General features: G+C 55.1%; 1 protein-coding gene across 2 annotated transcripts in view; it reads right to left on the reverse strand.

Annotated features, from left to right (window-relative positions):
- The window catches only part of LINGO1 (leucine rich repeat and Ig domain containing 1), a 212161-nt gene that overhangs the window by 180586 nt on the left and 6210 nt on the right, over positions 1 to 25365 (reverse strand). The window contains exon 2 of one of the 2 annotated variants that reach the window (XR_006344449.1): positions 7226 to 7328. The gene's annotated coding sequence lies outside the window, so the exon portion shown is untranslated. Of the gene's footprint in view, positions 1 to 7225; positions 7329 to 25365 lie in introns of those variants that run through there. The other variant, XM_043922158.1, reaches the window with a different exon arrangement.

The following is a 25365-nucleotide window of genomic DNA, read 5'->3' on the forward strand; positions in this document are numbered from 1 at the left end:
GCAAGTCTATGCAGAGACTCCCCAGGGTGGTCTAAAGTGGAGGAACAGGCAGGTCTGAGACTCAGGAAGTCCGAGAAGGGGAGGTGCCCCCCACAGCAGGGGAGGAGGAATACCACTCAGCAAGCACACCCTTGTCCACCCCCCAACACACACACACACACACACACACACACATGCACGCGCGCTCCCCAACTAAGAGCACAGAGCAGGGGGAGGCAGCAGGACTCCAAAGGCCCTGGGGTGGGGTATCTAAGGACAGATTCGGGGAGCACCCACTCCCACTCAGACTGGCTTCAGGGGTTGGAAGGTCATCAGTGAAGGTCTAGAGACCTAGAGGTGAGGCCGCACTGCTGAGATCCTGCTTAGGCCCAGCCAGTGAGGGACGTGGCAGCCAGAGCCAAGGTGCCTTCAGCCGGCAGCTCATGCACATTAAGAATTATTCCTCTCGCCAGCAAACAATTTGTTACAATATCCATCGCGCGCTTTTCCCAGCTGGGTGCCCTCCCATACATCCTGGATTAATCCCAGAAGTCACTCCATTCATTGAGGACATGCCTGAGTGTGCCTCCTCTTTTATCAGGGAAATTTTTCATTGTTTTGAAGCACTCATAGGTTTTAATTTGGGGTTGAGATTTTAAAGCCTCCTTCAGTGGTGAAGACATATGAGGCAGCTTGTGGCTGGAAAGATTACCTCTGACCTCCAACCTGAAAGGGCCCATCAGGGGCCAACAGATCCTCTAGAGGAGGGGAACACAGCACCTCCTCTCCAGGGAGTCAAGGACTGCAGGCCTCAGTGCTGTGTGGCATTGAGACATACCCTTGACCTCTCTGAGCCTCCCCAAGAGAGGCAAATTCCAGGAAGACTGCATATTTGAGGGACCCTCTACTGAGCACACTCAGGAAAGCCTGGGAGATGTTCACCTTTCAATCCCACAGTCCTGGGTGGGGAGTGGGGCCACATAAAAGGCTAAAAGTTGGGAGTTCAGATATTAAATGACCTGGGACAGGTCAGATATTAAATGACCAGGGACTAGGATGAGCTCAGGGCCGCCCTAGGCTCCTGTGCAAGCCCAAGTTCAGAGTGGGTCTAACTGAGGGCCTGCCATATAGTGGGTACTCGGTAAGTGACTCTCCTGGTTGGACCTTCCCGGCGGTCCAGCAGTTAAGACTCCAAGCTTCCAACACAAGGGGCACAAGTTCGATCTCTGGTTGGCAAACTAAGATCCCACATGCTGCATGGTGCGGCCAAACTGAAAAAAAAAAAAGAGTGACTCTCCTGGCCCTCCCAGCCCACCACAGATCCCTTCCACGTCTCCGGCTTTCAGTCTCTTGGCCCTCAAGAAATCAGACCCCCTGGTTCCTTAATCCAGGCTGCCCTCAGGGTGACACCACCTCCAGCCAGAGCCTCTCCACAGGCCTTGCCAGTCTGGGTAGCTGCCACCAGCCTCCTCCCAGGCCTTGCACAAGGCTGCCATACTTTCCACCAGAGACTAGGGAGTCCTGTCTGTGCACAGTGAACCCGTGCCCCTACTCGCCCATAGGCACCATGCCAGCCTCTCTGCTGGGATCCAGGCTGCAGCCCTAAATCAGGAGACAACTGTCCCACTCCCACTTCCTAGTCCCCCGCCCCCACCAGGGGTCCAGGGCTGGGGCTTCTCTGGGCTCTGAGTGCAACCCCCCACCCTCCCAACCCCAACCCCAACCCCACTACCACCCCCTTCCTGGTTTTTGCTCACACTATTCCCAGCAGCCATGCCCTCTCTACATTCCTCCTTGCCCCGCCTCCTTCCCCAAATCCTCCTTAACACTAAGGTCCAGCCTCTTCCAGGAAGCCCTCCCTGACTTCTCCAGCCCTTATCTCCTTCTCTTTCCTAGACTCCCAGCATTTCTCCTCAGTCCCACTAACTTCACGTTGCTACCCAAAAGCAGGAACCGTGTGACCTAATCATTTGGGGGCCACCAAGCCCAGTACCACTGGGTACTCAGAAAAGATGGGATCATTAAATGATTCAGAGATAAGGGGGTAGAAGTCCCCCACTGATGAAGTAGACACCTCTGTGAAGAGCCATCATTATGCCCATTGTGCTGATGGAGAAACTGAGGTTAAGAGAACTGAAGCACTTACCCAAGCAGCAGGGCTGGGATGTGAAACAGCCCCACCAAATGGTGCTGTTAAGACACAGTCCAGGGAATTCCCTGGCAGCCCAGTGGTTGGGATACTGTGCTTTCACTTAGGGTTCAATTTCTGCCTGATCAGGGAAATAAGATCCCACAAGCTGCATGGCTTGGCCAAAAAAAAAAAAAAAACCGACACGGTCCACAAATCCACATTCCACTGACATGACCCACCAGCCCTGCAGTTCACACATGCTACCCCGTGTGACCCTCCATTCCACTGGAACCTGTGCCACCGGGAAGCACAGATAGCCCCAAGAGGCAGCGTCACTTCTCAAGGCCACACACACAGCCGCAACACTGGCGCTCGAATCCGAAGTCTCTCAGTTCCCAACCTGGTCAGAGCGCCTGATCACGACTCCTGTGACAGGGTCTGTAGATGACCCTGCCCACCCTGGTGCCTTCCCTCCCCAGGCTGTGGGGCGGCCCTCCCTGTCCCCAGCCTGCACATCACCTGCTCCCAATTATCGGCCGAAACCCGGCGCTCCGGGGAGCACCCGCACGGTCGGCTGGCCTTCTGGAGGGGCCTGGCTCTCACGGTTCCGGGTGTTGACACAGACAGCCTCGCCGCGATGGCTCCCGGAAAGTAGGACACGTGGGGGGAGGGTAGGAAAGCAGGTGCATGCTGGAAACCCTCCAGCCACCCTCCTCACCGCCTGGACTGCGGGCCCACCACGGAAGGGTCTCCTCAAATGACCTTGACAACTCCCAGAGGCAGACCCTGTGGGGCCTGGAGAAAAGGCCTGGACTGCCCATTGAGGGGAGAGGCTCGCCCTGTGTCTCCTCCAGCTCCTCTTAGCTCAGTCACCTGGAAGGCCCCAGGGGCCATGGGAAGAGAAGCCTCTCTCAGCAAGAACCCCTTTCTGCATCTAGGGGTCACTTCACTACTCCCTCATCTGCAAGTGGGGCTCAGGTAATAGAAGCTTCCACATTCCAGACACTCAGGGAGGCTAGGTTGGCTTATCCCGGCAGGATCTGAGGAGGCAGCTCTCCTGGGCCACCCAGCAGATACTCAGCTCCAAGCAGGACAGACCCGGTCTCCCAGGAAATCAGCTGGGCAGCATTCAGTCCAGGGTCCAGGCTGGAAGGCAGGTGGACACGCCCACCCAACAGTTACAAAACCACACCCAGCACATCACCAGGGAGCCTAGGGTCTCAGAAGCCAAGAGGTACTGCCCCCTATGCAGACTGTCTGCTCCTGAGCACAAGCTCAGGCCATGTTCACGGTTACAAACTGTCATCACCACATCCCAGCCTCCTCCCAGTTCCATCCTGGCCTGAGAGACGATGACAGAGGGTTCCCATAGAAGGCACCAGGGTGTGGGGTTCAGGCAAGAGTCAGAGGGGCTTAAAGGCTAAAGGGGTGGAAGTAAAGACAGTTCTCTGCTCTTTACCTTCCCCATGCCAAACCCCCCCTCCACTGTTGAGCAGAAAGGAGATGCAGCCCACCCCATCACACACAACCATCATTCTCAAGGCTGTGGGCGCCCATCTTCGGTGTCCCCCACTCTCTTGTCTGCAGCTCAGGCTCCATTCTGTGTCTCTCCAAGCCCAGCTCAAGCACTTTTATTATTCAGAAGAGCCTCTTGATTGAAAAGGCCTCTGAGGCATCTCACAAATAAGAATCCTTTAATTGGGAAGTTGTTAACTTCTCAAAGAAGAATTTTAATTTTGCTTCCCCACCACCTCCTCTCCCCCGAAACCTATGAAAACTACGGACTAGAAACAAAGACAGACAAAGCCAAACACCCCGGGGCACCCCATCCCCAGCAGTGCCAGCATCCAAGGCGGCAGAGGCAGAAGTGGCAGCTGGCCCCTGCCAATACAGACACCACAGACCCCCACCTAAGAAGTATGAAGGCCTGTGTGAAGGCCTCGAGCCTTTCCCTTTGGGCGTGCCTGCTCCATCCCCCCATCACCACCCACAGAAAGGGTGGCAGATGGCTGAGGGGTTCAAGGGATGACAGGACACCCAGATGGGGGGTCGACCAGAGCCTGACTCTTGATGCACATCTCCCCACCACCCTCTCTTCTATCCTCGGTCACACTGTCCTATAGCGGACGACTACACTTAACTGAGCATTTACTATGTGCCAGACGTTGCTCTAAGCCCTTACGTGCACCAACCAACTTAATCCACACAAAGTCAATGCTGTTACATTCCCTGTTTACTGAGGAAGAGACTGAGGCCTGGAAAGCGTAAGGAAATGGCCTGAATTTACATCATTAGTGAGAGGCAGAGCTGGGACTGGATTCCAGGCAATCTGACCCCAGAGTGGGCATAATCCAAAGGGCCACCTTCACCCGCCAGCCCCCTCCATGGCCTGTGTGCTCCTTGAGGATCAGGGCCATGACTAGCTCATCTCTGGGTCCCCGGGACAACACAGACCCTACCAAACAGCCGCACTTAGGAAACGTCTGCAATGTGAACGATGAAAATGAACAAAAGGAGTGGTTAAGAATCCGCCCTTCAGCTATGCCTGTGCGCAGAAACTAGAGAGGAGCTTGGGAGCTGCAAGCAAAGATCATCCCAGGAGCCACGCCCATGGGTCATCCGCCCAGCGTGTGAGCATTGCTGGGGTGAACACACGTGCACAGGGAGGGGCAGGCTGGGAGGGGCCACCAGATGGGCCCAGAGGTCAGGGAGGCTTTCTGGAAGAGACACCTACACCCGCCCCCCCCCCCCCCCCCCCCCGCCTCCTTCCCCGGCTCTCCAAGGACATGGGTCACCTCCCACTCTCCACGTAGGCAGGGGCAGAAGGGAGGCCTGTGTGACCAGTAGCAGTGATTCAGGAGTCAGTAAGTGTCCAAAGGTGGTGGGTGTGTCCCTCCTGCAAGGAGACCTGGGCAGGGCTGGCCACAGAGAGAGAGGCTTGATTTAAATGCCATCGACCCCACCAGAAGGCGAGAAGTCAAGGGCTATGGCATCTGGGACCCCCAGCTTCACCTGCCCTTCCCCTACCCCATCAACCCGCCCCCTCCCCTCAGGCCACAGGAGCGCTGGAGGAACAGGCGGGAGGAGGCAGGAGACAGGAAAGAAAGACCTGGGCTCCCTCCAGGGCTTGGCTGAGTCAAGTCTCAACTCCTCAGCAGGCCTCAAAGGCTCCCGGTGACCAGTCTGGCCCCCCTTCCTGGGCACCTCACTCCACAAATACTCGAAAGTCTCCACCTCTATACCGCTGCTTAGCCTGGGTCCTCCCTCCTCCCCCAAACCTTTTCCACCCATCACAGCTCCACATACATCATCTTGTTCACGCAGTATTATTTACGATGACACACCAAGGAAAACAATCAAACTCTACCACAGAGAATTGGTTAAACATGCAACGGCACACACGGGCTGGAACATTACGCTGCCATTAAAAATCACATTCCAGAACAGTATTTAATGGTGGGAAAATGATCTTGGCATAGTATTAAGTGCAAAAGGCAGGTTAGAAAACAGTAAGTACAGTTTGATCCCAATTATGATATAAATACATATTTTATAAAAGACTGACGGGCAGAACACCCAAGTGCTCACATTTTCTATGGAGAACACGCAGGCTTCTTTATTTATCAGAAAAATAGAACATTTTAAATGAATCCTACAGCCTTCGAGGCTCAGCTCGGGCACCCGTCCTCCAGGCCCCTCCAGCCCCCCAGCCAAGAAGGCGGCCTCCACTCTGCGTTAGTTCCCCGACTCCCTGCCCACTGATCTCCCAGTGCTCATGCAGTTGCCTGGGCAGCTTTGGCGGGGGGGAGTGGGGGGCAATGGAGGGGTCTGTGGTGCCCCCCAACGAGGGTAGGGGCAGGGGCCAGCCACCACCTCCCTGCCGCCACTGCACTCAGCCTTCCCATCACCCCAGGCTGCTTTGCAGAGAATCCTGACCACCTGCTCTCTCCCCATCTCCCAGCAGCAATTACAGGTTAAACTGGAGGGCTAATTAGCTGCTCATTCCACCCAGGGCTGACTGATTAGCAGGAATATCTTGATGGAGGTAACTGGACTCCAAAACGAGGAGGGCCCGGGAAGGAGATCCTGCTGTCTGCTCCCTGCCAAACCCTGCAGCTTCCTGAAGGGGAGGACAGCGTCAGCTGAGCCTTGGCTACATCACAACTGTCACCCAATCCTTCAGGAGAAGGGGCCGCTAGGTCTCCTTCCTCTGAAAAACTGGGTTAACGTTCCAGCCCAGCCTGCTGCCCCCAGCCCTCCCCCAGCGCGCCTTCTGTTTAGCAGACCTTCTCATGGGTCACGGAGGCCTGTCAAGAACAAAGCATTAGCCCAGAAAAAGAGTGGAAGTCACTTGTTCAAGGTCACAGGCAAGTCTAGCGAGGCAACAACCCAGGTCCCCCCCTCCCCATCAACCCCCTCTTCGGGACTTGCTGTGGCTTCTCCACATTCCCTGTGTTCATACAGGACCAGAGTGGTGGGGCGGGGGGCTGTCACCTCCCACGTTCTGGGTGTCCTGCTCCTCATGATAGAGTCCAAGAGGCCATCTGCTCTGCTCGCACGGAGAGCGCCAAGGTCACCTGGCTGCCAGTGCCTGTCACACGCGCACACCTGGGGCTGAGCCGCCTCCAGCCTTGAAGGTGTCAGGACTCACACGTTTACTCTGGCTCGGAGCCCCGTGAAATTCCCCACGTCGGAGCCAGTGCCAGCCTCCTGACAGTTCCTTGGACCCTGACTGTCTCAGTCCACACGTTCCCACTCCCGCCTGACCTGGAGTCATGCACACGTTTGATCAACAATGTGACAGGACCAAGGACAGAGCCCATCAGCTCACCCCAAGAGACCTCCCACAGCACACGGGACCCGGCAGCCGGCTCGTCCAGGAAACTACGCGCTCAGAAGAACGCCCCAGGCTTCTGAGCGGGCGGCCGGTGCCCTGCCACAGCCTGGACTAGTGGGACGCCCACGGCCGCAGCAACCCTCCTGGACTTGAGCTCAGGCCGAGGTGGGAGATGGGAACCCCCCGCGATGGCCTGCCCACAGCCGCTCCCTCGGGAACACCACATCCACCCTCCATGGCCCACCCGCACCTCCTGGCAGCCCAGAGCAGCCTCTTACCTCAGGTCAGGCGGGCTTGTAGGGGGTGCAACTGGGAGGGAGACTGGCGATCTCTCTCTTTGCCTGTGGGCACGGGGGCCTCAGGGCCTGTGAGGGCAGGAGGCTGTGGGAGAAAAAGTCAAACCATCAGCCAGAGCGCAGGCAGCACAGGACGGTTCTGGGGGGCAGTGGGGGGCCATGCACACAGAGGGTCTGATCCCACTAGGCTGGGCAGTTAACATACATCTCGACACACAGACTCTCTCTCCCTCTTTTTGACACACTCACATACACACTCGCATGTGTTCTCACTCATTTGCACATTTGCACTTATACATACACACACACACAGGCTTTCACCTGTATATATTGCACGTAGTCTCTGAGACACTTACATATCACTGGCACTTACACCTACATGCATGCTCACTCACTGACACTCACATACCCTCACAGGCCACCAGCTCGGGCAGTGGGGCTCTGGGAGTGGTCGGGTTCCTGGCAGCAGGCAGAGAGGCGGGTGTCTGGATACGCCTCCCCCGCCCACCAGCTCTGTGACCTGGGGAAAGTCAAGTCTCTGAGCCTCACTTCTCTCATCCATAAAATGGGGATACTGTCTCTCCAGCCAGGGCTGCTGGGAAGATAAAAGGAGACAAGAGATGGACAAACTGGGGCATGTAGGTGCCCAGCCGATACCAGGGACTGCCTTCCTTCCCAGCCTGGCTCCAGGAGGCAGACCTGGGTTGGTCCCTGACAGCGGGTGCTGCAGAGCCCCAGGGGTGCCTCTCCCCGGGCCTGAGCCTCGGCTTCCTGGTTCCCAAGGTGCCCTCTCCCCCCCTTCCTTCCCCTGCCTCTACTGGTTTACTCCTTCACCAAACCTTCTCCCAGGGCAGCTCGCGTCCCAGTCCCCCCACCCTCCATGAGCAGGGACGGCACCAGGGTGTCGTATCCCCTTGGCGAGGCCCCAAGACACAGGCCTGGGGCTGCAAGTCCGAGGAGAAAGGTCGGCTCCCAGCTCTCTCACTCGCTGCCTGCATGTCCCTGGGTCCAACTCTCTCTCCCAGCCTCAGTTTCCTCAACCTCTCAGCTGTTGTTCAGTCGCTAAGACATATCCGACTCTGTGACCCCATGAACTGCAGCACGCCAGGCCTCCCTGTCCCTCACTATCTCCCAGAGTTTGCCCAAGTTCGTGTCCGTTGAATTGGTGATGCTCTCTAACCATCTCATCCTCTAAGAAAAAGACCCAAGTCCCTTTCTGAGCTATTGCCAAGAGGTTCCAATCCAATCAGTGTTTCTCAAAGTGTGGGACACATGCCACAGGGGTGCATAAGGGGATTCTAGGTGATATGCAAACAATTTTATTTTCATAGGTGTTTATTTTTCCAATGACAAGCATATCACAGCTGTGATTTTACGGATGTGTGGCGTGGGGAGCACTGGGTAATCCAACCTTCAAATGTGAGTCAACACAAAGACAAGGATTAAGAAAATGCAAGTGCAGGTGGCACCCAGAGGTGGCTATAACTGCAATGGTGAAAGGGAAACGCAGACAGTCAGCATCTCACAGGGCCTGGCTGCCAGCAGCCCTCATGAGGTTTAACAGTTCCCTTCTTCTCTGACAGGCCAGGTCAGCCTCCCCTTTTCCTCTTAATTCCCCATATGGTACCATACAACACAGGCCTGGACCCCCAGGGAGACTCATAAGGCCTTCCAGACAGGATGGATAGAAGTGTGGATGAATGCATCTTGGAGGTGGTTGTCATAACGTGAGCAGAAGATGGCAAAGGCCTCTGAGTCCCTTCCAAAGTCAACATTCCATTAAGTCTAAGATGCAAAAGTGTAATTTCTAGCTACATGGTAGGTAAACATGGAGGAACACTCTACGCTTGTTTCACAGGCTGCACACTTCTCCTCCAAGAAGGAGGCAGAGAAATGGGCACTGAGTAGGTTCCAGGGTCCACCCGGGCTTTCCCATCCTGACAACAGAACCACAGCGGTGTGAACCCAGTAAGAGAGGGCCTGCCTAGCTCCACAGTTCACCAGCCCCAAATTACACTCCCTGCTGCCAGCAGATCCCAAGGGTGCCTCCCAATGGCTGCTGACCCTGGAGGACAAGACCAGACATAGTGATGCTAGCCCAGGTCAGAGGGGTGGCCAGAATCTGGGCCATTCCTCAGGCCTGGGTCCTCCAAGCCAGGCCTATCCAGGCAGGAGTACCCTGAGTGGCTGCCCAAGCTGGCTCCCAGTAGATTGGCACAAGTCAGCAAGGCCCAGGCCAGCCCGGGCAGCCCCGTCCCGGGCAGGCCTCCAGACCACCTGGCTGGCAGCCCTGAGCCCAGCTCCACCTGAGCTGGCTGGGCAAACCATGCCCACAGCTCTGCTCTGAGCACCTGGCTGCCACGTTCCACGATAATGAATGGGCCTCCCGCTCCCTTCTCCCCAAACCTTCCCGAAGCTCCCACTCTCCTCGGTGGCATCACAAGGAGTTGCTATGGAAATGGGACCACAGGCAGAGTGTGACAATGATTTGGGGCAGGGGAGGAGATGCAGTGGGAGCTGGGAGCTCTGCTGGACATGGGGTCCAGGGCGGCTGCCTATGTGCCAAGTCCTAAAAAGGACAAGAGATCCCAGCTGCAGGCCACAGAGCCACGGTGGGTGATGGGGACCATGGCAGAAGTGGGGGGATGCTTCTGACCTGCCCTCCTGGCTTCTTGGCCCTTCAGTTGAGCCCAGGGAGCCCTGGGAATCATATACCTATGTGCTCAACAGAAGTAACACAAGCCCTTAGGAATGTGAGACTTTCATGGAAAGAGCTACTTCAGGATGCTGCCAAAGTAGCTTCAGTACTGTGGGGGACTGGAATCCAGTAAGTGCTCAGCAAACACTGTGATCAAAGAGAATGGTACTGGTATGTATATATGCATGTGTGTGTGTGTGTGTGTGTGTGTGTGTGTGTGTGTGCGTGTGTGTGTGTGTGTGTGTGTGTGTGTGTAAGAGAGAGAGAGACAGACAGAGACATGTGGCTATACTGGTCAACCCAGTCATAGAATCACAAAGTTTGAAAGGCCCACACCCATTGTACAGATGGGGAGACTGAGGCTCAGTGAGGGTCAGGGTCAACCCAGGAAGTCAGCGAAAAATTTAAGCCCAGAACCCAGGTCTCCTCTTTCCCAGACCTAACCACTCTACCCAATATCCCTGGGTTTTCTCTCATTCATTCATTCATTCTACTTTTGCTGAGCAGTTACTTTGTGCTTGGTGACTGGGATATAGAGAGGTGAAGGACACTGTCCCTGCCTGCCAGAAGCTCAGCGAGGAGACAGGCAATCATGGTCAGAGGGAGAGGTTGGGACAGAGATCCAAGGGGCTGCAGGAGCCCAGGGAAGGTTATCGTGGGGATTTGAGTTGTGTGCTTCCGAGCCATGCATCAAAGAGACCTCCGGCTGTCCCCAGCTTGTCTCCCAACTGCTCCCTCAGTGCATGGCCCCCTACAGCTCCCACACAGAGGCCTCCAGTGTAGGACAGTAGTGAACCCACCTGGGACCCTTACCTCCAGGAGGTCATGGAGGTGTTCCCCATGAGCACATCTAATCCCCAGAAATGAGCAACCATGACAAAAGCACGTTGTTACACAGAAGGAGTTCAAAGAAAGCTGGTGCCCTGACTGCCCTCCTCCTGCCCCAGGCTCAGCCTCCTCTGGCATTGTTCACTCTTCCCTCATTCATTCTTGCTTTCCTGGGCACCTTGCATGAGCTGAGCATAACACTGGGCCTGGGTGGAGCAGAGAACAAGTGACCCCTAGACACCAACCATCACACTCGTAGATTTCAAGTCCCCATCTCTGTCAGCGCACACAGATTGTCTACTGCAGTGGGGTTTTACAGAGAGGGCAAGAGGGGACACCTTCCAGAGCTCGGCTTGAAAGACCCACCAACTCCGCTGTGTCCCCCATGGGCCACGCCTCCCAGCAGCTGGTACACACTCCCACGATCAATTCCACACAGGTGGAAACTGAGACCCTGAGAGGTGGCCAGGTGGACCCCAGGTCGCTCAGTGCTGAGGAGGCAGGACATGGCAAGACCAGTGAGGACAGAAGGGAGGGGCCAGGTCCAGGGCTGCGGAAGGGGAGGAAGGAGGAGACATCGGGGAAGGCCTCCTGGTGGAGGAGGGATGGGGGTTAACTCAGAGCCTGCCCTCAGCCTCCCAACAGGAAAAGACTTTCTCCAGAAAGAGAGAGGAATGGACCAGGGGTTGTCCTGCCAGCCCATGTGACACGGGGCTGGGCTGGCAGGTGGAGGATGAGAGGGTCATGTTCCTTAATAGCCACCATCCTGTCCAAACCCACTGAGGGCTGCCACAGTGCCGTCTCCCATCCCAATTCCCTTTGCTCAGTGGGGAACCAGCTGGGGATGGAAAAACAGTAGAGACACAGAAATGGGGTGGGGGCAGACACACAAGGAAACGGAGATCTAAAGAAAGACAGAGCAACTGTGACTCCAATGCCAGAGGGCAGAAGGGAGACAGAGAGATGAAATGTATGGGAAGAAGGGGCTATCCCTCCCTTCCCCAGAGCCAGAGCTGCAGCTGCCAGGAGGAGCCTATAAACCAGGGCTTTGCAAAGACTTCTCAGCAATAAAATCCTTATTTGAAATGAAATCTTATGCAGTGGGGGAAGCCTTCCATGCCAGACATTAAATCCAGAAGCCATAAAGTGAAAAATTTGATAAATCCAACTACATAAACATGTAAAAACATCTGTACAGCAAACACACTATAAACCAAGTTAAAAGGCACTGGGAGAAAATATCACTAATATACAAAGAGCCCCTACAAATCAATAAGAAAAAAAGACAAAAGAAGAGAGAAATTGGCAGTGAATTAGAAACCCACAGAGGAAGAACTAAAATTGGCCAATAAACATATGAAAAGATATTCTATCTCACTAGCAATCAGGGAAATACAAATGCAAATGACATGATATCATTTTTTTGCCCATCAGACTGGGAAAAATTAAAATGATTGATAACATCCAGTGCTGGCAAGGATGTGGGGAAATGAGCACTCACGGACCAGCAAAGGGAGGAGGATTTGGCTCAACCTTTGGAAGGGTAATTTGGGAAGATTGAATAACGTTTTAAACCCACACACCCTACAACCTAGAAATCTCACTTCTAGGAGCTTCTCCTACAGAATTGATAGCATAGGCACCCATATATAAATATTCAAGGATGCTCATAGCAGCCTTGCTGGTGAGAGTAAAAAAGAAATGGCCTAAATGTTTATCAGTAAGGGAATGTTTAAACAAAACACAGCACATCCATACTATGGAACACTCCGCAGCCACGCAGCCATTTGACAGAAGGAGGCACATCTATGTATAACAATATGAAAAAAAATCAAGCTGTACAATGCTATTTCAGAATGAGCCCATTTTTATAAATAGCAGATTGTTCGTTTATGCCCCAAAAGGCTGGAAGACAATATGCAGACAGTACAGGGATCACTTCTTAGGAGGGGCGCAAGGGGGCTTTCACGGTCTCCATTGCCTACAAATGTGTTGTAGAATTTTCAACAGAGTTCACGTAATCCTTTAAATCCTGCTAAGACTCCAGTATAAAATGCAGACCTGAGCAGACTGGCTGTGGTTGAAAGGGGAGGGGCGTATGCAGCCCCACCCCCGGACCTCTGGTATGGGGTGGGAATAGGGCTACATAGGACCAGTTTGAGGACCTCAGCTGGAGAATGCGAGGCCCATACCTCCACTGCCCCAAACCAAGGCCAATGGGGAGCCCTCCCTGGCCAGATGGCACTCACTGGCAGCAAAGCTGTTTGCAATGAGGCCTTGGTGGCCGCTGGGCATCTCCAACCTGGACTTATTTCTCTGGGATGCAGTCACAGTCCATGGCTGTGCAGGAGGGGTCGAGGGGCCCTTGTGCCCAAGTCCCCCCCACCCAAGCCCTCTGCTGAGGACACAGCTCTGAGGCCAGCCTGGGGTAGGGTCCAGCATCTCTGCCCAGGGCAAGGGGGCCCAACAAGCAGTACAGACAGGTCATGCTAAAGCCAAGGCCACTGGCTCCTCAGCAGGACTCTGGCCCTCGTGGGCTGGGGTGGGAGTTTCCCCTCGGTGACCAGAAAGCCCTGGAACATCATGATCTTGAGAACCCTAGGCTAAGGCACAGAGGAGCTCAGGGGGTGTGGGCAACATGGGAGGGGCCTTTGCAGGGACGTCCGGTGAGGGGGCTCTGAGGTCCAGCCCCGGGCTCTCACAGGGCTCTTGTGCTAGGGAAGGAGGGAGGGAACAAAGAGAAGACAAAGCAACAGGGACGCTGCGGAGCTTCTCTCTGTGCCGAGAGGCTGGGCGAGCCTGTGCTGCAAGTAGAGGGCACTGGTGTGTGCAGGTGCCTGGTGCTCAGAGAGAGGGGCTTGTGTGGGTCTGCAGAGGTGAACTATGGAGAAGGTGTTGCGTATCGTTATGTGAGTGAGTGTGTGTGTATGTGTGTGTGTGTGTGTGTTAGGGCATAAGAACAGCCAGTAGGCTCATGGAAAGGCCGGGGGGGAAAAAAGTGAAAAGTGAAAGTGTTAGTTACTCAGTCGTGTCTGACTCTTTGTGACCCCATGGACTGTATATAGCCCACTAGGCTCCTCTGTCCATGGGATTCTCTAGGCAGGAATCCTGGAGAGGGTTGCCATTTCCTTCTCCAGGGGATATTCCTGACCCGGGGATTGAACCCGGGTCTCCTGCCTTGCAGGCAGACTCATTACCCACTGAGCCACCAGGGAAGATAGAGAGGCCAGGAGCAGGTGGCAAATTCCGGAAACCCATCCCCAAATGGCCCTCAGCCTGACCCAGTGCCTCCCAATACTGTCCTCCCCTCCAGTCAGAGGAGCTGTCAAGGACCAAAGTTTGTGGGAAGAATGAGAGGGTTATCACAATGCTCAGCCCCCAGGCAGGCACAGGGTGGAACAGAAAGAGCGTGGCCTGGGGACTCAGATACCTGGCTTCCCATCCTAGGGCAACACCACGGGTCACATTAACCATGTCCCCTGGGAATCGATGACAGCAGAGATCCTCACCAGAGGCCCCACAGACGGGGAACTTAGGAGGCCTGTGAGCACGGAAACTGCATGAAACTCGATGTGAGTTTACGCACATGGTGTGAGGGGGGAGAGCATGTCTGTTTCAGGTCTGGAGCCATGGCTTTCATCAGATTCCCCAAGGGGCTCACAGACCAAAAAGACTCAGAACCATCAAGCAGGAAGGGAGCAAGGCTGGGCCTCCAGAGGACAGAGGTCTCAGGGGCTCAATGTCTGCCTGTCCATCCATGGCTGGCGGGGCAGCGCGGTTTGAAGGGCAGGGGCTAGGGCAGGTTCTGCAGCTCCAGGCCCTAAGCAGGACACCACCCTCTCTGAGAGTCCCAGGGTGTAGACGCTGGTTTGAACAGGGATGAGAGTTGTCCATGGTGAGCTCCCCTGGCAGGAGGGGAGCACAGGCTGATGGGGGCAGAGATCAGGGTAAGTGAGTGGTGACCCTGAGCCTTACTCTCAGACTCTCTGGGCCTCTGTGTAACCATCTTACCCTCCAAGCTATACAAGGTAGACCCTGGGAGTCCATTCTGAGCACATGAAAGGAAGGCCAGGCCATGCAAGGGTGTGGCTCGGGCTTAGCAGTGAGTGTGCTATTCCATGCTATGTCACTTCAGTCGTGTCTGACTCTCTGTGACCCCGTGGACTGTAGCCCTCCAGGCTCCTCTGTCCATGGGATTCTCCAGGCAAGAATACCAGAGTGCGTTGCCATGCCCTCCTCCAGGGGATCTTCCTGACCCGGGAGTTGAACCCACGTCTCTTATGTCTCCTGCATTGGCAGGCAGGTTCTTTACCACTAGCGCCCCCTGGGAAGCAGCACTGAGTGTTCACTCCTGCATTTGGCAGTCTTCCCACCTGGTGTTGGCCTGAGCCCCTCTTCTCTCCTGCCCCGGCTGCCCCACACCGCTAACTAGGTCTGCAGAGCCCAAGCCCTTCTTGGGCGTCACCACCATTGCATATGACAATGACCCCAGAAAGGAGAGGAATAAGAGGTTTCATTACAGTCCTGGACTGGAGTCAAGGGAACCTAGGGGCTGCACAGAAGCCCTGAGCAGGGCTGGCAGGCTGGGGCATATGAGCTCAGGGGAGCCCCCTGAACTGTCTCTGATCCCTCCAGGGCCCTCTCTCAGCCTGACATGGGGAAACCAAGGCACAGAGTGAGCCCTCTGTCCTGGGTCACACAGGGAGTTGGTGGCAGATCAGGGCCAGGATCCCAGGTCTCTCGCCCCTGGCTGGGTTTATTCTGGGCACAAACGCAGCTCACCCACCTCAGGGGACTCAGTGCCCATCTCAGCACCCCTACTCCTACCAGAAAGAGGCAACTGGCACTGGGGTCCCAACACACTGAGTCACATGCAGGCCTGCAGGGCCCCTGGATCCAGACACCCCGAGTGTCTGTTTCCTCCTCTCTAAAACAGAGGTACAGGACTTCCCTGGTGGTCCACTGGTTAAGGATCTGCCTGCCAATGTAGGAGACACCGGTTCCATCCCTTTTTCTGGGAAGATTCCACATGCCACAGGGCAACTAAGCCCATGCGCCACAACTACTGAAGCCCGAGCTCTAGAGCCCAAGAACCACAACAAGAGAAGCCACCGCAATGAGAAGCCTGCTCACCGCAACTAGAGAAAGCCCGCATGCAACAATGAAGATCCAGTACAGTCAAAAATAAATAAATGAATAAAATAAAGCAGCTATTATTTTTTAAATAAATAAATAAATAAGACAGGTGCAAAAACTCCTGTTGTGAGGATCAGCAGAACAACAGGCTGCTTACAGCATGACAAGAGCCCTCTCCACCGCTCCCGCCCCCAGGTCTGGGCCTCAGTTTCCCCATCTCTAAATGGGAAGCTTGCTCTGAGTGATTTCCCAGGCCCTCGAGCCTCTGAAACTCCTGGGAAACTTGGCTGGGTGCCCAGCCCATGCCAGTGTCTGTGGAGAGACAGGCTGCAGAGGCAGAGACTAGGGCCTGCCCTCGTGGAGCTCCCTGCAAGCTAGGGAGTGACAAGTGTGGCTCTGGAGCAGAGGCTACTCAGCAGAACTGGGTGTGAAAGCACCCACGGCCGAGCTCCCAAACGCATGGCCACACTGCCACAGTCTCCACCTCTCCCCACTGCTTCATCCCCAGCCTGTCCCACTCACTACCTGCCTGTCCCCTTTAGGCACTAGGTTTATACCCTTGCTCCAGGGGCCATGAGAAGCTTGAATATGGAAAACTCAGTATGAGGCTTGGCAGTGACCAAGGAAGGCTTCCTAGAGGAGACAGGACAAAGAGGGTCAAGTTCTCACAAAGTGCGTGCACGCTCAGTCACTTCAGTCGTGTCTGACTCTTTGCGACCCCATGGACTGTAGCCCATCAGGTTCCTCTGTCCATGAGGATTCTCCAGGCAAGAATACTGGAGTGGGTTGCCATGTGCTTTTCCAGGGGATCTTCTTGACCCAGGGATCGAACCCACATCTCCTGTGTCTCCTGCACTACAGGCGGATTCCTTACCGCTGAGTCACCGGAGAAGCCCAGTTCTCACAGCAGGCCTCGAATATCCAGATGCAGAATCCAGACCCTAGGAGCCACTGGAAGTTTCATACAGGTCCTCTTGGCCTGGGCAGAGATGCTGGGTCCCACCCCAGGCTGGCCTCAGAGTTGTGACCCCTGAAGGGGATTCAAGGGGGTGGGGGAAAACCTGGGCACCTTGTGCACCCTTTCTCCACAGCCGTGGACTATGACTCCATCCTAGAGAAATCAGTCCTGGTCTGAGAAGCCCAGGGGCCTCCGAGGCCTCATTGCCATCGGTGAGTGCCGTCTGGCCAGGGAGGGCTCCCCGACAGATTAAGAGCAGTGCCAGCCTGGACTCATTCATATTCCGGTCTGGCTGCCGGCTTCAATATGGCTGAGAGACGCGAGGGCAGAGGCAGCCCTCCGAGAATGCCCAGCGATGATTCTCTCCGATTCCAATTTATTTTCTATCATTAATGCTTTTGAAAAGCCCCACACGCTCTGCAAACAGGGAAGGAGCACAGGGCTGGGGAGGGGAGGAGAGGAGAGGGCTGGGGGCGGAGGAGGGCATGACAGAGGTGTTGCGGGCAGCAGACGAGGGGCCCTGAGACCTAGGTTCAGATTTCCACCCTGTCTCCACCTGCCTGGACAAACCTGGCCTCTCCCGGGCCGTGGGGAACAGCCCCCTGCTCTGCCCACTTTAGGGGACACTTCACAAGATCTCCTGAGGGGTCAGAGGTGAATAGGCTTTATACACTGTGAAGGGCTGTACACCTTGAGGAACCGAAAGCAAAGCAAGCCTGACTGACCGTGGCAACAGAGGCCTATGAACTGGACCCCTGCCTCCCCACCTATACTGGGGGCCCCCACCCAAGAGTCCAGGAAAGGCCTTGACTGCCTCTCACCACAGCACAAGCAGAGACAACAAGCACCAGGATCTGGACACCCCCACCCCTCACCCCACTCCTGTCCCCTGCCTTTTCTGTCTCAGACTCACACTCCAGCCTCCCTTCCCCCACAGGCTCACCAAGGATCAGCCTCCCAACCAGCATCCCTTCTCTCCTACTACCACCTGCGAGGAGCCTGGGGTGGGGGTAGGGGATCATTCCCACATGTCTTCTGCTCAGAACCTTCCAGAGGTCCCCATCACCTAAGCCCAAACTCCCCACCTCCATGCAAAGCTCTCCCAGGCAATTCAGGCCCATCTGGGCAGCCCCAAGGCCTCCCTGGCCTGACCCCACCCTCTGCTCCAGCACTGACCACCCCTGGTCTTTGCACATGCTATTTCCAGTCTGAAACTCCCTCCTCCTCAGCTCTGGTTCACCTGTCAAGCTCCTACCCCGTCTGCAAGATGCAGCCCAAGTTCTCCCCTGTGCAACTTTTCCCGACTCCCCTGGCCAGCCCTGCTCCGTGCTCCTAAGCGTGCTGTATCCACCTTCCACGACTCAGTAATACGGTCACTATGTGTGTTTGGCAGCTCCCCTCCATTCAGCAAGCCCTGGTGGCCAGGGGCTGTGTCTGATCCATCCAGCGCATTCCTAGTGCTTGGCAAAGTTCCTGGCTCACAGAGACCCACTGATCCAGTCAACTGGTCTTAACAGAGTACCTACTGGGCGTCAGACTCTGAGCTGGGTGCTGGGGATGCAGCAGCAAAGACAGAGTTGGTCCTTGCCCTCAAGCTCTTCCAGAGGATGTGCTCGGGGAATGTCTGTTGAATGAATGAACATGCGACCACCTTGTAAACAGAGAAACTGAGGCTCAGAGAGGCAAAATGCCCTGCCCGAGGGTACTTCTGCCTCCCTGCCCACATCTCTGTCTACTCCGTTTCTCCCCTAGAACTTTAGCAGCAGTGAGGAGGAATTTAAAACGTAAGGTTAGAGTCAAAAAGAAAAAAAAAAAAAAGGAAGACGAGAATGTAGTGGATTTTCCCCCCTTTCTCCATAATGTAAAGAAAATTGCTTTTGCCAACTATCACAGCTTAAAAGCAATTAGAGTTTTTTGGAGGGGACTCTGGGCACGAGCAGAAGAGACAGAGTGAGCGCCCCACACAGAATTTCTCCAGCATTCGAGCAAAATGGGGGTGGGGGGTTGGGGGGAAGGGGATGTGTTAAAGCAGCAATTTCCAGCAGCAGAGATGGTGGAGATAAAATATTTACAGCCTCCAAGGGAGGGGCCTGGGAGGGCCAGAGACACCCCCACACACACACTCCTACTCCTCATTCTGGAGGCAGGAAAGGGGAGGATAAAGAACGGGAGACAAGGAAAGCCACCTCCCCGCCGCTCCTGCACTGATGGATGCTTGAGACAAGGAGGGGAGAAGCCCCCAGATGCCCGGACTCTCTCACCACTCCCCCACCAGGCAGGACCCACAACCACCAACCATCCCCCAGCCATCAGAGATCCACCCCTCCAACCGTCAGTCCTGGCTCTGCTCAAAATCTGAAGACCATCACCACTCCAGGCTGGCATTCGAGGCGTGCACAGCCAGGCCCCTCTCCAGACTCATCCCCAGATGCTCCCAACGGGGCACGTGGCCCTGACTGTTTTCTGACAAGCCTCGCTCGGTCCCACCTCCAGGTCTTACCCTGAGAAGGGAGTATAAGGAGTGGGCATGCCTCCCCTTGGGGGGAAGTAAGGCAGGTGTGAGGGTGCAGACCCACAGCAGATGACCGAGCCAAGGACACACAGCTCTAGGCTGCACACTAGACTTCCAGAAATGCCTCTCCCACCCCAGCCTCTTCCCCACCTCTTCCCCTTGGCCTCTTGCCTCCAAACACAGAGCAGCCACCAGCAGCATCTTCCTGAATTCTAACTTCCTCGTTCCTAGTTGCAGCACAGACTCTCCTTGTGTGGCACACAAATGACACAGCCTCCACTAGAAGCAGATGTTCCTAGGTTTGAATGCCAACCCCTCCACTAACTGTGTGACCTTTCCATGTCCCTCCATCTCTCTAAACCTCAGTTTTCTCATCTGTTAAATGGGAACAGTAGTAGTACAAGTTTCATGGGGTTGTTTTTAGGGTTAAATGAGATAATATATGTAAAGTACCTGGCACTATGACTAGTAGGTGTACAGTGAACTCACCTCTGCCCTACTTCATACTCACTCCTCCAGGCCTCAGGTGGCCCATGCCCATGCACACAGGCTCCCATGCCACCTTGCCATCCCCTGATAAAGGCTAAGAAGGCACACACCAGCTGGGTGCAGAGAGGGCAGGAGGCACTGGTGCGCTTTGCACACACACAGGGGCCTGATCCCTCCACACAGAGCCAGGGAGCCCTCGTTTTCTTGGCTTAGGAAGGGTTCCTCCTTCCTAAGGATGGGGGAAGCTTCAGTCAGAACCCTGAGAACCTGCCCAGGCAGGTGGAAGAGGTGACCAGAGGCTCAGCCTTCCCTCCATCCTGTGGCTACGGCCCAGCCCTCAGCCAATCCTCACAGTCCTGCCTGACCCAGGGCCCAGAGAACAACAGTTAGTGGTAAAGCCCAGAGCAGAAACCAGGACTCAAAGACACTGAGATCCAGCCAAGCTAGGTAGTTTTGGTCTCAAATCCCAGGCCCACCACTGACCAGCCAAGTGACCTCCCAGAGCCTCAGTTTTCTCATCTGTAAAATGGTGCCCATAATGGCCACTTTGCTGTGGTGAGCATTAAGCTCTTCCAGCACCCTGCCGAGGTTCCAGCACGCAGTCAGCCAGCACGGGGACCTCTGCTGGTTCTATCCCACCTGTCCCCGGACTCTAGGCACAGTGCCATTCCTACCCCCCAGCACATGGAGAGCAGAGGGAAGGCCTGCCCTATTTCCTGTGACCCTTGCCAGCCCACTGCCCACCCAGCAGGTGGCTGAAGGACCAGTCAACAGATGGGCCAGTGGCCACGGCCAATCCTGCCTACCCTTCTCACAGCAGCAGAGGGCCATTCCCTGCCTCACTTCATCCCAGAGAGGTGGCGACATGCCCCAGGTTCACAGCCCACACAGCCACTTGGGGGAGGCTGGGTGTTCTCTCCATCCCCAACGGCAGAGAACACACAGGCTTGATGTAGGGTCTGGCCGTGCACAGGGCTGTGGACAAGGAATCAGAAGGTGATTGACCTTTGTCTCTTGCTCTCCCTCTGATCACCTTCCTCCCATGAGACTCTCCTGCTCACTGCTCCTACTTCTGTCCTCAAGAAATAAGCCCAACAGTAAGTGTGGCACAAACCAGGGCTCTCCTCATTGTGGGGGCAGAGATGGGAGGAAGCACAGGAAGCCTGTGTCAGCCCTGGACGGCTGAGCCTCAGGACACCCCGCTGAAGCCTCCTCCCCAACCTGCACATCCATGCTCCCCACTGGTAAATGACGAGGTGTGTGCGTGTGCGTGTGTGTGTGTGTGCGCGTGTGCATGTGCGTGTACAGAAGGCAGGGCAGGTCCTAAGAACCTGGGGCTGACCCCAGGATGACTGACAGCCCTTCCCCAGCTGGGCCCACCTCTGCCCCTTTGAACCAGAGGGAGCACTGGTCTCTGAACCACAAGCCCATAAGGCCCAGCAGCAGGGGATTCTGGAACTGAGAAACCAGATTCCTGACTTATTGCCAAAGCTCCACAATGCTTTTCTTTTTTTTAACATTTATTTTTATACATATTTATTTATTTGATAGCATCAGGTTTGAGTTGCAGCATGCAGAATCTTCTATCTTCATTGCAGCATGCAAGATCTTTAGTTGCAGCATGTAGGATCTAGTTCCCTGACCAGAGATTAAATTCAGGCCCCCTGAATTGGGAGCTCCGAGTCTCAGCCACTGGACCACTGCAAGTACAAAAGCATTGTATTTGCAATGCTTTTCGATGTGACACTTGAGATGGGGTTGGTCACTCCCTGTGCCTCAGTTTCCCTAGCTAAGCCTAAAAGAATGAGATCATCTCCGAGGCTGCCATCTAGTTCCAATGTTCTCCAGTTCCATATCTGTGACCCCTGTGACCCTCACAGAATCAAGAGGTGCTCACAAGTCACCAAGGGCGCTAAGGGCAGAAAAAGCATGTGTGGGTGCCAGAGGGCAGAATCACCCTGACCCCAAGGAGACAAGGAAGCCCAGGGAGACCTGCACCTGCCCTAGGCTGGCAGAGGACACCGGTCCTCCCTCCCCAAGGAGAAAACTGGGCCCAGGCGGGAGAGTGGAGACAGCTCCTCCATGGGGCTAGAGGCAGCCAAAGCCCTCCCTGCTTTATGCACCTGCCCCAGCTCACCCCTCCGTGCCTGGCTTCTCATCTCTGTTCTGAGGCTACCAAAGACTCAGCCCAGCCCAGATCTCAGGCACAGCCCCCCCCACCTCCCCCCCACACACCCTCAGTTCTCCCAAAGCCCCTGGCTATCCAGGCTAGGCTCCTAAGCACCGCCCCCGAACTCCAGGCAGCCCTCCCCTTGCCGTCCCTCCTGCCATCCAAAGTGGCTGGTGCGGGCAGCCCTATGCCTTGTGCCAGCAGAGGCTCCCTTGGCCCTGCATGGCCAGAGCCTGATAACAGTCTCCTAAATTAAACAATAAACAAGAAGTTGTTTTAGATTTTCCTGACGCTGCAGTTCCTGATTAATCCCCATAGCAAACAAAAGGAAAAGAGCCCCGGCTATCCTAAAAGAGACTCACTTCCTGTTTCCAGGCGGAACCTCCAGCCTGTGCCAGAGGAACCACCCTAGAATCATCCTACCGCACCCACCTGCCCAGCTCCAGGCCGTTTCCCACCTCCCCTCGCCCCCACAATCCTAGGCTGACACCTGTAGACAGCCTCCTAGAGCCCACTGCTCCTCCCCTCCCCCTCGGTGCTGTGTGACCGTGGACAGGCCAGCTTGTCTTTCAGGCCCAGTCTCCGCATCTCTCAAGCATCCTCACCTCTCAAGGATAAAATGAATTATGTGACCACTTGAGGTAAGACAAGCATTTTCTTATATTTTTTGGAGATGGATGCTGAAATATTTAGGGGTGAAATGTCATGATGTCTATAATTTACTCTAAACTACTCCAGAAAGAAAAAGATAAAGCAAAATATGGTAAAATGTCAACAACTGTTAAATCTAGGTGAGTGGGTATATGGGAGTTTGCTACACTACTCCCTCTATCTTTCTGTACCTTTGAAAATGTTCCTAACAAAAAGAAAAAAAAAAAAAAAAAAAAACAACGCATTGGTCACATGAGCCAGAACCCCACAAATAATGCCTCCTGCTCCTGGCAGGCCTGAAAGGCAGCTGGGTCTCTTAAGTAGGTTAAACATGCCCCCTGCCATCTCCTTTATGTGGTTTCCCAAGAAATCACTTTTGCACAAATTCCACTGAGTCCTAGCTCCACATTTAGAAGCCTGAGCACATTCAGAAGCCAGACACAGCACTTTAGTGAAGCAACTGTTTTCTTCTGACCAACCACCTTCCTCCCACCCACCACCTCCCTCCCACCCACTTCCTCCCTGTCCTTCTGCAAAATGACCCTGGATTAGAGTTCTTTTTTTTTTTAATATTCATTTTTACTTATTCATTTGGCTGCTCCGGGTCTTAGTTGCAGCATGTGGGATCTAGTTCCCTGACCAGGGATCGAACCCCAGGCCTTCTGCATTGGGAGCTCAGAGTCTTAACCACTGGACCACCAGGGAAGCCCCTGGATTAGAGATCTGGATGCTGGCTCCTTCCTCATATGGCCACTACCCTCTCTGAGCCTCAGGTTGCTGCTCCCCTGCCCCACTCCCATTAACCAGAAATAATGACAAGTCAGGGACTGCTGAGGCGTCTCATTCAAAGGCACAGTGTTACCCCCACAGAGACTGAAATTCCCACTTAGCTAATGGGAAAGCTGAGACCCAGGCCAGGAGAGCCTGGAAGCAGAACACAGAAGGTGGGAACAAAGGGAGGTGAGAGTGAGCAAAAGCTCCCCCTCACCCCCTCCCTATCTCTCTACCCCAGCCTTGGCAGTGTGAATCTAAGTGAGGATCGCCAGCACCTCCCTTTCTCTTGTTCCTATTTACGAGCATCCTGGTCAGGAATAAATGACCATGATCGCAATCTCCCAGCCAGGCCCAGCTGACCCACACCAACGTTGGCCAGGCCCACCTCCGCCGATCGATAATGGAAGAGTTATCAGTACCCCAAATAATCAATTGCTAATTGCTGGATGCCATGCAATTCATCGGGGAGAGTTATGTGTGGCCAGTGACTGGGCATCCCCGCCCTGGCCTGGTGGAGCCTCCCATGGGAGAGAAGGCCTCATCCGTAGTGAGTATCTCAGCAGAAAAGCCGCCAGTAACTCGGAGCTTCTCAAACAGATGTCCTGGGCCCAGCCAGAATCTCCAGACCCAGGAGGAGGAGGAAGAGGCAGTGGCCACAGAGGCTCTGAGGGATGGGCCACATGCCCTGGTCAGCCCATCTGGTCCCAGGCCCCTGGATCTGACAGGTACGCAGGATGAATAAGCCCAGCCCTTGCCACCAAGGCATTCCCAGGCCATGAGGAGAGACCAGCTGCCAGATATCGCAGGCCTTGCACACAGTAGGCCTCACACACAGTAGGTGAACAGCAAGTGTTTGCAAAACGTAAAGCAGATACACTGCTCTGAGTTCTGAGGAAGGAGAAGCTGCTCCCAGCTCGGGGGACCAGGAGGGGTTTCTAAACACGGCATTTGGGCTGAGTGTTGAAAAGCGGGTGGGATCTATGGGCAGAGATGGAGGAAGGACTCAGGCAGAGGGGTCAGCAGAGCGAACCCCTGCAGGAAGGAAAGCCACAGCGTGTGAGAAGGGGAAAGTGAGTGGCATTGGGCTGGAGCCTAACTGCACAGAGGACTATGGAAGAACAGGACTCTGCAAAACACTGCGGGGTCCAGACACCAGTCTGAGTGAACAGGGAGCCCTTGGAGGATACTGAGTGGGAGCGTGACAACCAGCATGTGCTTGGAAGAACCGTTAAATGCCACGGAGTCCACAGTTCCTGCCAGGTTCCACCCCACGAGGGCGGAGGCTAGTCTTACTCATCTCTGTCCCCAGAGCAGCCAGCACAGCCGGGCCCAGAGGAAGCACCCAACAAGAGAACCGCTGAGCGATCACAGGACCCGCAGATGTAGGACGGGGGACGCCTGGACTCGCAGCTGTGGAAAATGATGTTTGTATCAAAACATGTATTTACAGTAGAGGCCCAAACACAGCCTTGGAGGCAGGCAGGGAGGGGATTATCTTCCACTTACAAAGAGGGACGCTGAGGCTCAAAGAGGGACACATAGTGTTCTGGCCAAGGTCACCCAGCTGGGGGAGCCCAGTGTTCTCCCCAGAAGAGAGCCCCGAAGGCTGAGCCCTGGTTGCCTGGGCAGGGTCTAAGGGAACCCAAGAGGTAAAGGCTCCCCCCGCCACGCTCCCTGACACACACACACACACACCCATTCCCGCCACTACCCCATGTTGGACAGACATTTCATTGGAGAAATGCCCCAATCACTGCCTCACTGAGCATCCCCCACAGTAACCCCAGCTGGGATTGACTGTCTGTCACCAGGGCAGCCTGTCCCTGCACCTGTATCAGAAACAGGGCTAGGCAGAGACTCTCTAGAATCCCCCAGCTTGTTGGGGATTCTAAATAGACTTTGTTGA

This window comes from Cervus elaphus, chromosome 13, assembly GCF_910594005.1.
Source record: "Cervus elaphus chromosome 13, mCerEla1.1, whole genome shotgun sequence".
In the NCBI taxonomy this organism is placed as follows: Eukaryota; Metazoa; Chordata; class Mammalia; order Artiodactyla; family Cervidae; genus Cervus; species Cervus elaphus.